This window comes from Lissotriton helveticus, chromosome 6 (genome assembly GCF_964261635.1).
Source record: "Lissotriton helveticus chromosome 6, aLisHel1.1, whole genome shotgun sequence".
NCBI classification, from domain to species: domain Eukaryota; kingdom Metazoa; phylum Chordata; class Amphibia; order Caudata; family Salamandridae; genus Lissotriton; species Lissotriton helveticus.
The window spans coordinates 145,879,182-145,894,367 of NC_136067.1; positions in this window are offsets into that span (position 1 = coordinate 145,879,182).

Consider the following 15,186-nt stretch of genomic DNA (forward strand, 5'->3'; position numbering starts at 1 on the left):
CAGAATCAGCATTGAGCTGTCTTCTGACGGATATGAATACATTCTTTACTCCTAAAATAAAAGCATGTAATCATGGGACCTACACATAAAAACATGCTTTTTCCCAGCAGCAGCAGCGAAAAACATTTTTGTTTTGTTTGCTGATGGATGTGTGTGTGCGTGCACATGTGTGGCCGTGCGTTTGTGTGTGTGTAGTTGAAAGTATGCATGTTGGATGGACAAATGGGCAGCTCGGTAGATGGATGGATGAGGAAGGAGCTTGTGAATGGACAGGGGAGTGGATGGATAGATGAGGATGGGTGGTTGAGTTAGAAAATATCTGGATGAGTGGGTGGATGGGTGGGTGAGTGAATGGGTGGATTAGTGAAGAACCTGTGAGTGGATTTGGATGTGGGAGTGGGTGGGCGCATAGATGACGATGGATGGTTGAATGAGTGAATATATGGGTGGATTAGTGAAGAGCTTTGTGAGTAGATGTGAGAGTGGGTGGATGCCTAGGTGAGGATGGATGGTTGAATGAGTGAATGTATGGGTGGGTGGATGGGTGTTTGAGAGAGCAGATGGGTGGGTCTGTGAGTTGACAGATGGATTAATGAGTAGAAAGTTAGTTGCCTCTTAGTAGTAATCAGTAGCCTCCCTGAAAAGGATAGTTTTGAGATCCTTACTGCATGGACAGTGGCTCAGTTGGGTCATTAGGGTGCGGTCAGCGCCTAGACGCATGGAGCGCTTCTCACATATTACTTTTGGACAAACTGCTCTAACACCCAACAACATTCCTATTTTCCTGGACTACCTATAAGTAACTGAAACAGTGGATCTCAATGCAAACTATTTTTCGTCTTAGCTGGAGAATGTGGTCTGCTAAAATGAATGGTGCAGAGATGCACCCCAATATACAAACTTAGGGGAGCATTGAGTAAGTGGGTTGAAAACACTTCCCAAAATATTGTGGCATATTCACGTAATATGCAATAGAGAAAACTGAAGTCAAAAGTTATCCTTTGGAAGGGCAAAATTCTTCATAAAGGGCGTTGGGTTTATATTTGAAGTACTGCAAGGAAGAACGGCAGTGTTAGTGAACTCGGCTGTAAAAGTGATTATATATAGGCTTAGTTTTTCTGTTTGTAACTCAGACTTGCCTTTTGAAATTCCCTGAATTCGAGTCTGAAAGCCTTTCTTGAATGCCAGGCATTTGAGGAAATATGTCCCTCCACAAAGCAAATAAATATGTTTTGAAGAAAACTGGAACATCATTACCAATGAAGCGAAAGCTTGCTTTTTCATTGGTGGACTGGTTAATGTACACTTCAAAGGAGTTGCAGTCCATGACGTACTCTGGTTACCTAGGAGGCACGGGCTATTAGGCTGTGGGCAACTAGATTCTACAGGAAATTGGCAAAGATGTCTTAGAAAAGTATGGACTCATTTATTAATACAAATAGTGATGTTCAGGGACCTTTGTGGCACACACCTGCCTCGTAGGCAGTGGCGTAGTAAGGGGGTGGGGGCGTTCTGCCCTGGGCGACACGAGTTTTGGGGGTGGTGGCCTCTCCCTCCGCTCTAACCTGCGGCCACGCGGGGTGGCAAATGCAGGATTCGATCACCAGCAGCCACCCTCCTCCGCACTTACGGCCAGCAAAAGCTGGGACCGCCACAGGTGGCAAAAGGCCTACCTACGCCACTGCTCGAAGGTCCTGTGTCTCAGAAACAATAAACCTTGCTCCTGATGATTGTATTTTATTGTATTGTAATTGCATTTATATAGAGCTTACTACCCCTGACGAGGCGTCGAAGCACTTTTTCGGCGAGTAGCACGCTACTCCGAGACCCATAGAGGATTAGTGTTGAATTAGTATAGTGAAACATGCAAGTACATTTTAAGTGGTGGATAGGTTAGTCAGGTATTTGGATTTGGAATGATAGCATAAGGATAGAGGAGGAACAAATGTTTGTATTTATATAGCGCTTGTTACCCCTGATGGATGTTCAATCGCTTTTCTGGCGAGTAGAATGCCACTACCGAACCCATAAAGGATCAGTGTCGAAAATTAGTATAGCAAAATATGAAGTAATTTGATTAGTGGATATGTTATTCGGTTATTTGGGTAGAGAAGGGTAGGTGGTGGGATAGAAGAGGGAAAGAGGTTTGTATTTATAAAGCACTTGCTACCCCTGATGGGGTTTTGAAGCGCAAGTAGCACGCTACTAGAAAATACGGTGCACTCTGTATTCCAATGGAACTAGGATAACCAAGGCATATATATATGGATTGCGGATTCTGACGGCACCTACATACGATGAGCCAAACCCTAACCTTATGAAAGAATGGGCTGAGATTAATCTCGATGCCTCACGACGTCAGGTACAGGTCCTGGTCAAATATGCTGATATTGACAGAGCGGTATTGCTGGGTGAAATAGCCGCAATACATGACGAGATCTCTGCATTAGGTGAGGACGAGGAACGCGATAAATTACTGAAGGCTATGAATGAACGCCTTAGGAAAGAAGAAGTAAAAATCGTTGGCAGGAAAGCTTACAAATTTCAGCGTGACCGCATCGATTATGAGATGGGCCAGATCTTCACTTTTGCGCGTAAGTATGATGATGCGCGAAAGGGCACAGCTAAACCCATACCTAAAACAAAAAATCGTAAATTTCAGACGGAAAATGCCACACTCAGTGAATCCTCACTAACGACACTTAGTTCAGACCCTGACACCGAATCTGACTCAGAACGTCACAGATTGGAACAGGCAACTGGTACCTCCAAACCCACCCCAGGCCAGGAAATCGATTTTTTGTGCCAAGAGAGACTAAAAACCTTGAGATCTCATTCACGGGCCGGGAGAGGAGAAAATACCGTAACTACCAGAGGCGCCAGAGGCGGTGGGCGTCAAAGAGGAGGATATCAAAGGAAATGGAAAAGAGGTGGAAGGGGTCAGGGATCTGTAGCCCCTCAGCAATAAATACAACCACCAACAAAACCATCGTTAATCTGACTTCGCTAGTTCTTTCCAACAAGGAGGAAGAAATCTTGCAATTAGGATTAACTTATGCTGCACCATGTGACTTTGATTACCCAACGACCAGATGCGACGTATATAAAGCAGTGAGAAAGCTTAAACTCCGCAAACTCTTTGCTTTAAAAGAAAAACCGAAAAATATCCGGACTCAGACGTCTGAACAACAAAGTGAGATAACAAATGCTTCACAGGGCACCAAAATTATAACGGAATTGTGGCAAACAGAAGGAGCAGGATATGATCCCATCAACTTAGGGATAGGAAATTCAGAGGATTTTGACGAACATGGAAATAGATCTTCATCCAGTACTAAGTTCAAACCCGCATCTGTGTTTTGCCCAATCTTGCCAAGAGACAATCTGGACATTTTCCATGAAAATGTGGTAGCTGATCTGAAGGAATTACAAACACGCATAGGAAAAACTAAAAAAAGAAAATTTGACAGCAGGCTGCAACAATACATTGCACTTACCACCAAACTAACAAAAGAAAAAGATCTCATTGTTAGAAATAGCGATAAAGGAGGTAATGTTGTTTTAATGACCAAAGGTGAATATGACAAAGAAGCATATGCCCAACTAAATGATCGTAATTGTTATGAGCGCATACAGATCAATTCAGTAACAACCATGAAATTGGATTACCACCGTAAGCTATCCAGGTGGAAGTCATTAAGATTGCTGTCTGAATCTGAATACAAATATCTAAAAACTGACAATCCTGTGACACCAGTGTTGTATTTTATCCCTAAGATACATAAGGACCCTGTCCATCCACCTGGCAGGCCCATCATTTCTGGCAGGGGTGGCCTATTGGAACATACATCTGTATTCATTGACCATTTCTTGCAGGGTTACGTACAACAGCTAGGATCCTATGTTCAGGATACTGGTGACTTTTTGCTTAAAATCAAGGATGTTGAATGGGTCACAGGCGATTGGCTAATCGCCTTAGATGTATCCTCTCTCTACACCAGCATTATGCATGAGGATGGCATCAGAGCTGTTGACCATTACCTCTCTAGAAGAGGACCTGAATTTTCTGACCATAATGCAATGTTGCTTGACATGTTGAGATTTGTTCTTAACAACAATGTATTTTTTTTCAATCACCAATTGTACCGCCAGTTACAGGGCGTGGCTATGGGGGCCAGTTTCTCCCCAAGCTTCGCGTGTCTCCACATGGGAGCTTGGGAGGAACTGGTCCTTGGCCACGAATATCGCCACATTATCCGCAACAATTTGGTTGCGTGGTTTCGTTTTATTGACGACCTCTTGGTAATATGGCGTGGCAGCAAGGAAGGGGCACTCAAATTTATAGAGGAAATCAATAACAATGAGCTTAACCTCAAATTTACGGCAACTCTTAGTCAGGAAAGTGTTACCTTTCTTGACACCGAACTCTATATCAGAGAAAACCATCTAGAGTCTAGGCTCTTCCGTAAATCAACTGCGGGCAACAGTATACTGCACGCAGCGAGTGCACACCCTTCTCATCTGATATCCAGTATCCCATATGGGGAGATGCTGCGATTGAAACGTATCTGTAGTAACTCCATGGACCTAAAAATTGCACAAGACCAATGTATTGTGCGATTTTTGGAGCGTGGCTATTCGAACCAGGCGCTACAAAAAGCAAAAGACAAGTCCATGATACCTTCCCGGGATGATCTTCTCACCCGAGCCAGCAGTAGACAGACTGCAAAGTTATCAGCACATGCACCAGGGGTGGGAAACTGTTTCCGAGTTATCACTGGGTATAACAGACAACACCAACAGATACGCAAGATACTCAACAAACATTGGCCTTTGGTCACGCATGATTCCATCATTGGCAAAGATCTCCCCAATCAGATCTCCCTTACCTTCAGCAGAGCACCCTCATTAAGAGATCACTTGGTAGTCACTAACCCAGAACCCTTTGCGAAATCGACGTGGTGCCAAGAGAATAGGGGTTTTTACAAATGTAGGATTTGTAAGGCCTGCATCCATGGTCAGAACACCCGAACCTATAAGGATGGTTTCACTGGTAAGGCACACAGCATATCTCAGGTATTAACATGCAAGACCGAATATGCTGTGTATATTTTGGAGTGCCCTTGTCAACTTAGGTATGTGGGCAGCACAAAGAATGCTGTCCACTTACGTGTTCTTCAGCACCTTCGAGCCATCACCCATGGGGATAACACCTACCCGGTGGCCCGACATTTTAGAGAATGCCACCAGAGCAATAATAGTGGTCTTAAATATTGGGTAATCGACTCCATTCCATACAGCAAAAGAGGGGGAGACAGAGATTCCAAATTGAGAAGATTGGAGACTAAATACATCCTGCTGCTTAACACTAAGTCACCATTCGGTCTTAATGTCACGGAGGACCTGTACACGTGTTTACCCTAAAGTTATGATTGGTCATCCGGCTGGGGACCACAATCTGTAAAACAAACTGTCATACTTTAGTGTTGTTTTAAGAAATGTATATGAACATTGATAAGGTCCGTTCATTATGGAATGTGCTGTTTTCTGTTAGTTTTAGGTAGTTGGTTTTGATCACATGTTTGGTGTTTTCAATATTTTTGGACTGTGCTGGGTTCTTGAACCAAGTCAGCCCAATAACACTATTACTATGTACTTGCACGCCTGGTACACAACAAGGACGTCTTTGAACCTGCTCGCAAAGTTGGTGTTGAGGGTAGGCATGGTACTATAGGATCACAGGAGGTAGAACTCCTAAATAGTTTCCTCCTTTTTCTCTTCGAATATCCCTTGACACAATGAGGTTGGATTGCCTAATAACATGCTATTCAAAAAAACCTTTTCCTTCCCGAATTACTTGCTAATTGGTATCATGTTCATGTACTTGTCGGATTTCACAGCATAGCGAGAAGCTACAGTTTTGCACATTTTTGCGTTATTTGCACATTCAAACTGCTTGTTTGCACAGTTTTTGCGTAATTTGCACTGTAAATTGGGTACATCAATATGACCCTCTTTGCTGATTTATGCATTTGCACTTTATTGTAAATATTGCCATGCTGTGATTAATCCGTATTTGACTCATGATTACGAATGAACGAATTGTTTGGAGACAAGGTATCCAGGTTGATATCAGGGATTTCACCGATTTTACTCGTACAGTAAATCAAATCTGAGAATAGACAATATCCAACTTTAAAAAACAACCTTTGTACAGGAGTAAATGTCTGGTATTGGTGACCTAGGTTCATACGTTTATTAAATAATAATATGTTAGTGATTCTAACGGTATATACCATGTTATGCGAACCCCCATTTAAGTATTTTACTTTTATAAAGTGGTATTGTACTAGCATATTTTAATGAAATGCCAAACATAGGATGATTGCGAGATCTATCTGATAGTATGTCTTCTATGTCCTTGTTACACATACACATTTTTTTAACACGTGACATCATTGTAATGTTACTGGCACTTTAAAAGGTTGCACCCGCACATTAAACATTGTCAGGTGAACAAGGCTCGTGGAGCCGAAACGTCTTTGACATACCCGCACTGAAAATAAATTGAAGAAAAGACTTCTGTGGTCCGTGTCCGTGAGTTTTTCTGGTGTGCCCTGGCTGGTTATCCCGGAGCGGGGCGAAACTGCGGAGTACTGAATATATATATATATATATATATATATATATATATATATATATATATATATATATATATATATATATATATATATATATATATATATATATATATATATATATATATATATATATATTTAGAGAGAGAGAGAGAGAGAGAGAGGGAGAGAGGGAGAGAGAAAACCTCCCAAAAAGAGTCACTTAAAACAACGTTTGCTTCTACAAGGGCTATCATATTCAGCAGCCTGATTATCACTATCAGTGTGCTACACATCAGTCAACTAATCAATTTGATGCTTTCATTTACTTCATAAACTCAAATACCACTGTCCAGTTAGGAATTTGCGCTCCCAAGATAAAGCCTGGCTTACGGTTCCTCATGTTTGACTGACAAGATGCGGTGGTAGTTCTTTTACACAGCAGCGGCTGGCATCTACGGGAAGGGAGGTCAGGCACGTACACGCTTAAACAATTTTTATTTTTTTTAAATGAAGCGTACCTTAACTCGGTGATATCCTTGCTCTTGACCTCTTCTTTCCACGCAGGAACCGGAAGCAGCAACTCCCTCGGCCAATCTTAGGGCTGCTCTCACCAGAATGAGAGCAGCCTTAGGATTGGTGGGAGCAGCCTCACTCAGCGCTCCACAACGCTCTGAAGGCTTTCTCTAACCCCACGGTTTTAATACAGCTGGGTTAGAGACTTTTAAAGTGTGCATGTGTGGCTGGCCCGCCAAAAAGAGATGTGTATTTTAAACAGTGCCATCCCACCCTACCCTCCTCCCTCATGAGGGACATGCTTCTGTCACTCAGCCCCAGCCCTGCCCCTGTCCTGACGCTCAGCTCCAGACAGGGGATGAAAATAAAACGGTAATAAATGACTATTTTATTTTTCATCTTTTTTTTTTTTTTAAGTAGGGCGTTGCTCCTCCACTCAAACGTAGGAGCCGCCCCTGCTTTTACTTATCTGGCCCCGTACTATGGGAATAACTTGCCTTATCATATTCTCATCTGTTCTGATTAGGTTAAATTCAGGAAGCTGCTTAAGGGATGTATGACATTACAACGCATGCTTTTACATCGCATGCCTTTACAACGCAAGTATTACAACGCAGTCCATTACAACGCATAGTGCTTTGGGGTGCTGGATAGTGAATAGTTTAATTTACTATTCCAACTCCAGTCCCCGTGGACACTAGGGAAGGTTATTGGATAGTAAAGTAACCTATTCCCTATCCTATAGCGCCCCCCAGAGCAATGCGTTGTAATAGTTTGCGTTGTAATGGTTGCGTTGTAAAGGCTCTGCGATGTAAAAGTTGCGTTGTAAAGGTTGTTTACCCTGCTTAAGACAGTGCTATTTTAATCACAACATTCGGCGTTGCCTGTGTCAATCAACAGCACCAAGATGCCTCTTCGTGGGTGATTCGCTCACTATCGTAAGCTATATTAACATACCATAACCTATATACCAAAACAGAAATTCCAATTCCAATACAAAAGGAGGTGCCACAGGTGACGGTGGAGTGTACGTGAAAAAAGGTGAGTGAACAAGATGAAAACATAAAAACAATACAGTGTGCATAACATATAACATATATTTATAATATTCAACCACAAATTTCCCCACAAACTTTCTGCACATGGACCACATCTCCCGCAGTGGACTGGGGTATGGGCCAGGCACACCTTTAAGAGGTCACGGACCACCGGCTCCCAGTTCAGCAGCCAGAAAAGCCAGGAAGAAGAGACTTATGTGGGAAACAAAGTTCTCTTAATTTCTTGTATGCTCCTGCCACAAGGTATAGGCCAGAAACCTGTGCCACATGTCACACTTACCCACCAGGTCAGCATTTGATAGGAACGAGGTCATAGGCAGGCTCTGGTGGCTTAGTGGACAAATGCGTCCAGTGTCGGGGCCTTTCTTTGGCCACATGGTCACAGGTTCAAACACAGGTTCAAATCCCAGCGAGTCCACTCAGCCTTTCATCCTTCTGAGGTTGATAAAATGAGTACCATTGAGTTGGTAATAATAAACATCTGTTATTCAGATCTAAGGTACCCTTCTAGGTGAATATGTGTGCTTTACAAATATGCATGTTATGTTATAAACCTGAAACAGACAAGTATCATGGCTTCTGCAGTGCTGGATGAACATGTCACTCATCGCAGTTTGGCCTTCATCTTCACACTATCTTTAGTGGGTCGGGGAAAAAATGAGGCCAGTGGCCCCCAGGTTCAGTCCCTAAGAGAAAGAAGTGTGAGTTAAATCTTCACCTGCCAAATCCTTGAATAACCAGAAGTAAAGCCTACACAGTCTGCAAGTGGAAGTTAGTGGCTGAATGCGTAAAATAGTGAACCACCCTTGCCTTGGGATGCGCGCACACAGATTCGGCAATATTTACCCTTGATTGAATTTGGACCCCTTCAGGCTGATATAAAACACGTCAGCACCAGGATGTGTATCAGTTAATTTAGTGCCTCAGAACATGGGGACCTTAGAGGCGGACATATATTCTTTGATTTGCAAATACTTGAGGAAGGGCAAAAAACATGCTGCTAAGAATACATCATTTTTATATGAAGAAGTACATATTTGTGACAATTCTCTCACCATCATTACCAACATAGCTAGGCCCAGTGGAGGTACAGGGATCAGCCTCCTCCCTTTAGAACTGTTGGGCTTTCTTCATCTGGACCCTGACCACACAATCATTAATGCCCCAGGTACATGATATTTTGCGGATGTCCGACATCTGCCCTGGACAACCATGTTTGCAGAAGTATGTCAAATTCAACCCTGAAAAGGGGTGGGCATGGGATAGACCTGAGCACAGTTACTGATGTGACAAGAATGCCATCTCATTGGTCTTTGGATCTGGGTGGAACATGGACATTATTCTGTTGGCCCAAGCATCAAACCAGGGGCTTAGCTTGGTCAGTAAGATTGGAGGGGTGTGAGCTTCAGATTTCCCAACAATCACGTGGGTTAAAATACATTATATGAGAAGCAGGCCAGGAGGGGCCCTTAGGGAGCAGTAGGAAGGGAGAGGAGTGCGGTTTGTGAGGGGTACTTATAACAATATTTTGTAAAATAACCATTTTTAAGACCTTTAAAACAGAGACAAGAGTGTGTGTGTGTTTTTGTCTGCATGTGCATATAAAAATTCCAAGGGAAATCCGACAAACACCTGACCATACCGGATTTAAAACGCCTGTACCTAACTATTTTCTACAGGATACATTTATTAGGGGGGGTGTAACAACCCAAACACCTCCCCCTGAAGCTACACCTCGGCATCTAGACGCAAGAGGTTGTTTGGACCCGTGCTAACAGATGGAAACACTTGGGGGCTAATTAGGATGTTGGTCGGAAAGCCTCGGACCGCTGGTCGGAGGCTTTCCAACCGACATTCCTTGTTTAACTTCCGACCACTGTATTACATTTATGGTGGTTTGAATTCAAACCGGCCGGTCAATTCGGCTGACATCCGATAGGCTCGAGGATACACGCCAGCCAGTCGGAAGGACCGCATAATCCCGTGAGCAAGGCGTTACTGCCTTTGGGATTATGAAGAAGACACTTTCCGAGAGCAAATTCATGGTGGCCTTTCTGACATGGAATTGCTGTTGGAAAGTGTCTTTGGGGGCCCTTAGAAGGGCTCCCACCCTCCTAGACCTCGAGTTGGGGTCTTGGGGGGCACCTGTGAATCCCTGCACCGTGTGGCAGGCACCTCATGCAGGGATTTACACAGGCTCCCAGTTCTCTATGGGAGCGTGTGCTATGGCCGGATTACAGCTGCAGCACAAGCTCCCATAGAGAAATGGGAGTATGCGACCCCACAATATGCGGTCGTATTGTATTTGCAGTGTTGGGACCACCGATCGGTGGTCGGTCGGTTGGTCCCGAGACCACAACGATGCGGACATCGGAATAATGCTATTGGTGTATTCAGCAAAGTGGGAAAATAAGAGGGTACAAACAAAAATGACACCCTTGTTGAATGCCTACACCTAACCCTGGCTTCGGCAATTGCTTCTTAAAACACAGAGGGAATGCCACTTGTGTTCAATGCCTTTTTTGTTGTAGTGCAGAAACTGGTGCAAATATAATTTAAAATGTTAACACTGATTCATGGGTCTACAATAACCTGGTCGATGTCTGCTTCATTGCATTTAACCCATGGCACAAGTATTTATTTATTTACGGTCTTCTATAGCGCAGCTGCGGCTAAAAAGGTGTAAAGTGCACTTTATAAGAAACCAGAGAAATGCAATGCAAGAGACAAGACTCAGTGGACCACAAAAGCCATGACAAGGAGACAAAGGGGAAAAAGACACCCTGGTAAATCAGCAAGTAGTCATATAAACAAGGATCCATTATAGGAACACGGCCGTCTCTAATCAATGCATTTTTCCATGCACAACACAGGTCCCTTTGCTTCAGTTGACTCACTAGTATATACTAATGGATGTTCTAAAACAAAGCCCTCGCCCACGTCACTTCTGGTCTGCATGAATACCTTCAAATCATAGAATCGGATCTTGCATCACCTCCATGATCAGTCCAGCCCTGGGGTAGTTTCCTCGCTAATGCCCTCATAACTGTGGTCAACTGGTCTAGAGACAGCGCCAACCGGTCCTTTTAGCTCTCAAGAAAGCAGCTAAAATTCACTAAACCTATGCACCTTAACCTACAGCAACTTGATTTTTCCATCCAGTGAATTCAAGGAAGGTAAGTGGTGAAGCAGGCATGCAGTTTTTATAACCACCAGGGCACAACTAATGCCTCTGTGACTCTGTCAAACTTTTACACTGCTAAGGCACAGGCCAATGAGCCTTGTCTGGTCTGGTCAGGCATAAGAGTCTGTATTTTAAATGACCCCCTTCTGGACACACTATGCTAGTAAATGTCCATGTGAGGAATCAGCTGACTGTCTTCAATAAACACTAGAGTGTGAGCCTTCCATTCCCATGTTTGCATCATGACACAATAACCACCTGATTGCAAATTGAAGAGCATCAAGCCACTTGGGTGGATGGGTAAAAGTTTAAATGTTGTCTGCATGCCAACTTTGCACTTCAGCGCCCCTCTTCCAGTGTCTAGAGTGTCTTTATTGCCTGCTAAAAGGCATATTTCGCAGCCCACAAGATTCACGCTGTGGTAGGCTACTTCCGATCCTGCTGTGACCCCTTTTTGGTACAAATTAATTGAGGTTCGGAGGACACCCTAAAATGGTCATATGTCCATCTATACCAGGGGTCTAACCACAATTCCCTTTCTTATGTATGGGATCCCAAAGACACCCCAAAACCATTAACTAAATGCATTCCTTGAATGGAGCTGGATGGGGGTACCACTTGACTCCCTAAACATCCCTCACCTCAGTTTGACGCTCCTTTGAGCACCTGGACCTGGTAGTGGGTTACCACGTATTGTCTCTGTCCTTCTGCTTCTTGAAGTATTCGAGCTCTGGGTGAGGGGACAGCTAGAAGTATGTCTCTTTTGAGCATCAACCCCCCTCTGCGTCCACTGTTCGGTTGGTAGTCTACGAAGAGTGTAACTTGTGCCAGAGTTTGACCGTGGTGGGAAACAGCACTCATTTTTGGGCACCAGAGATTATATTACAGATTTTGATTCAGAAGAACAGAGGGCAATGCAGAAAAGAATAAAAAGAAAAAAGAAACAAAGAAAGAAACAAAGAAAGAAAAAAGAAAGAAAAAAAGAAAAAAAGAAAGAAAGAAAGGATGGAAAATAACAGTGACAAATTGAGAAACCAAAGATGAAAAGGAACCTGAAAGAGTGAGATACAGAAACAGGAAGTTGAGGGTGCTGGCGACCCCGTTTTTGGCAGGGCAGTCGACAGGCTCCTAAGGAAAACATTTAGGTCCAAGCAACAACCCTGGCAATGGTTGCCTTTTTAAAAAAATACAAATAAAGCCCTTACATCCAAAAGGACAGTCTTTGTCAGGAATGTCACATGTTTCATTCATAATTAGATTGCTTACAGCTCCACTCCATATCTGGCACGTTAGTCTTCATCACCCTGAAGTAAGCACTGCAGTTTAACCCTGCCATGGGTCAGATTTGCAGGATTACCAGCAGACAGCATTTACAGAATACTCCCAGCCATTGCATGATGTCACCAAAATCATAGTGAAGGCGGAAGGCTACTCCAAACCCTGTAAAATACCAGGAAGTGACATCACAGAATATTTGGTCCTAAACACAATTTTCTGAATATTTTCTTGAAAGTACAAAGTTGTAGTGATAGCGGCAAACATAACCAGCAACTGAAAGGAATGCTTATTTACAAGACCATTTGTTAAACAGGTCACATCCAGAGCCACTGGAATTAGGCGTCAGTGGAAGCACAATTTATGCAGCGTGGTTGGCAATTTATGCGCAAGAAAGGACAACTTGTGAGGCATTGTGCAGCAATTCTGTGACATTATTATGTTACTATTTGGAAATTTAACACAACAGTGTCCAATCTAAATTGTCATCCCTTTTAATGCCAGATAACAGCATTCAAAAGCTGAAAACTACGAGTTAACGTTGGCAAAGTGTATGTATGGCGTGGCATTGCACCCCGTGTGCAGCAATTTAATAACTTTTGAAACACTGGAGTTACAATCATTTTTTTGTCAAAATCTGCAAATTGTAGGATTATGTGACGTGTGTGGCAAATACATATTTAGATGAGCAGCACTGCAGGAGAGAGAATGTGGCCTAACGGTTTGGACGGTCGACCTGGGAGCTGTGGAGCCAGGTTCGAGTCTCTGCAGCGACGCTCAACATCCTGTGATTCTGGGCAGATCACTTGATCTCCTCATGCCTAACAAAAACGAATGTGTCCGTCTGTAACGAAACTGGTGCTCATGCAAAGCGCTCTGATACCTGCGGGTCTAGTTCGCACAATATAAAACTCCACAAAAAAAAAAAACTACGATTGTGTATTGTCAATGGTATTGAGATTGCAGAGAGCAAAATACGGGCATCAGCTGTTACTCCAACTAGCAAAGGAAAACAGAGTGCTAATTCAACGAGTCAGAAGCTGTACATCCTCATAGTCATGTTTGGGGAACTCATCCACAAAACAATTATTCAAAAAAATGATAGCTCTGGAAAACCATTGGGTGGCAAGTGGTGACAATGGAGCAGTAAAAAGGAATATATAAACACTAGCAGCCCGTCCCGACGTTGTCCGGGTATGAATTGCTACCGGCCAGTAGTATATTGTTTTGGAGGATTTCGTTTTGATAGCATTTCTTATCTGTGACAGGCTTGTGAAACGCTCCGATTCACAGTGCACTGCTGATGCACTTAAGAGTGCGCGTTCAGTAGTGTGTGAACTCGAGTTTCCCTACTTTATTTTCCCTTGCAATATTATATAGCGCGAACTCGACAACATGGCATGAGCACAATTTACATTACAGAAGAACACATTAATTTGTGGTAGGCACAGGGGAGACAAAGCGATTTGCCTGGAATCACAGGATATTGAGCTGATGCCGAGATTCGAACGTAGCTCCCCAGCTCTAAAGTTCGCAATTCTAGAACTTGTTGTGGGAGGTGTGTCTAAAAGTGTATGTCGGTGCTGGCCATCAATGAGAGAGACCTGTGCATTTTTCAAATGGGTGGTGAAAAAATATGAGTATGTTGCTGGAGATGTGGGCCGCCGTGCCACCAATGTACTTACCGAGGGTAAACACCCATTATTCCGCAACTTTCTTTCCGCATACAATGACTCTGCATACTTTCATTACGAAAGTACCATGACTCCGCAATGCCATTATAACGCATGGCATTACATTTTATATGCTTTTACCACGCATACATTTACAACAAAATTCGTTGTAAATGCATGAATGGTAAAAGCATGTTTTTTTTAATGTTTGGATAAGGTAAGTATGGGTATAGGGGTATATGTTTTGGGGTAGTGAGGTATATGTTTTGGGGTGTTTGGGTATTTTAAGGGTTCAGATATAGTTTTGGGTTATGGGGTACAGGGGTAGTTTTAAGGTTTAGGGATAGGTATGGGTTTTGGGGTACAGGGGTATTTTTAGGGTTCAGGGCTGGGTTTGGGTTTTGGGGTATAGGGGTATTTTTAGGGTTATGGGGTAGGTTTGGGTTTTGGGGTACAGGGGTATTTTAAGGGTTCAGGGCCAGGTTTGGGTTTTGGGTTATAGGGGTATTTTCAGGGTTCAGGGCTAGGTTTGGGTTTTGGGGTACAGGAGCATTTTAGGGTTCAGGGGTAGGTTTGGGTTTTGGGGTACAGGGTTATTTTTATGGTTCAGGGCTAGGTTTGGGTTTTGGGGTACAGGGGTATTTTTAGGGTTCAGGGGTAGGTTTGGGTTTTGAGGTAGAAGGGTATTTATTGGGTTCAGGGCTAGGTTTGGGTTTTGGGGTACAGGGTATTTTTAGGGTTTAGGGATAGGTTTGGGTTTTGGGGTACATGGTATATTTATAGGGTTAAGATGTGTTAGTGTTTAAGGGTGTTGGGGTATTTTAAGGAGTAAGGGTGGGTTATGATTATGGGGTGCAGGGGTA